Source organism: Berghia stephanieae, chromosome 15 (assembly GCF_034508935.2).
Source record: "Berghia stephanieae isolate SIO BIC M18660-M18661 chromosome 15, UCSD_Bste_1.3, whole genome shotgun sequence".
Classification (NCBI taxonomy): Eukaryota; Metazoa; Mollusca; class Gastropoda; order Nudibranchia; family Aeolidiidae; genus Berghia; species Berghia stephanieae.
In genome coordinates this window covers 3230435-3232040 of record NC_088374.1, presented here as the reverse complement: position 1 = coordinate 3232040, position 1606 = coordinate 3230435, and positions in this window count along the sequence as shown.

The following is a 1606-nucleotide window of genomic DNA, read 5'->3' as shown; positions in this document are numbered from 1 at the left end:
TCTTGTGGTGCTTAGTTGCACTTTGGGCATGTTGGTGATTCTTGGAGCCCCCATTTGTGCATGTTGGCAACTGTTCTTGTATGTTTTGACCGTACTCTATTTATAGCTCACCAGTATTTTCTTGGTTGATCCTGTATACCTGGGATACTTTTACAGGGATCTTCAATTAGTTCAACTCCTGTTGGCTTATTACTTTTCCATTCCATTTCATCACTGATATTTTAAAAATGAATGACATCAAATTGCTTTCATTTCAGAGGTAAGTACCAACTTCTAGATTTAGACTTCTTTATTAACCCCCTCCTTACCACCCATAGAAAAATCGTCACATTCGTTACGATACAGCCAATATTTTTCACATTCTAATTTCTTTTGTACATCAAATTAGCTGAACAAAATTGTTTGTTTTAGTTAAAGTATGTTGACATTGTGTTATAGTTAAAATATAATGACACTATTTATAATTAAAGTATGTTGACACTGTGTTTTAGTTAAAGTATGTTGACATTGTGTTATAGTTAAAGTATGTTGACACGGTGTTATAGTTAAAGTATGTTGACATTGTGTTATAGTTAAAGTATGTTGACACTGTGTTATAGTTAAAGTATGTTGACACTGTGTTATAGTTAAAGTATGTTGACACTGTGTTATAGTTAAAGTATGTTGACATTGTGTTATAGTTAAAGTATGTTGACATTGTGTTATAGTTAAAGTATGTTGACACTGTGTAATAGTTAAAGTATGTTGACATTGTGTTATAGTTAAAGTATGTTGACATTGTGTTATAGTTAAAGTATGTTGACACTGTGTAATAGTTAAAGTATGTTGACACTGTGTTATAGTTAAAGTATGTTGAAACTGTGTTATAATTAAAGTATGTTGACACTGTGTTATAGTTAAAGTATGTTGACACTGTGTTCTAGTTAAAATATGTTGACATTGTGTTATAATTAAAGTATGTTGACACTGCGTTATAGTTAAAGTATGTTGACACTGTGTTCTAGTTAAAGTATGTTGACACTGTGTTATAGTTAAAGTATGTTGACACTGTGTTATAGTTAATGTATGTTGACACTGTGTTATAGTTAAAGTATGTTGACACTGTGTTATAGTTAAAGTATGTTGACCCTGTGTTGAAGAGTTCGATTAGCAGGAAAAATGTGTATGGCATAAACTAACCGTTTTTTTATTGTGAGTGAAATAGATCTATTTCTGTATGGTTTGGGTGTAACGTTTTGGGGACGACCCGGAAAAGGCCGGAAGGAGAGAGTGAATAGACTTTTCAGGGGTCAGTTTGGGTCTTTTGTAAAAATAATTATCGACCTATTTTGTGCGATTTTAATCATTCTGTATAGTTATTATATTTTAAAAACAATGTTTAAATATATTATTCATCTATGTTGATACCCGTTTTGAAACTTAATTTGGGGTCTGGCATGAAAAAATAACAATCTTGTGGCAAACGTTCCACTAAAATTGTGCGGCTATGTGGTCTAGTGGTATGACACTCGCTTTCGGATCGGAAGGTCCTGGGCTCGAGCCTCGCTCGGCGCATAGTTGAGTCCCTGGAAAAGGCTCTTTACTCACATTCTCTAACCGTACTCAG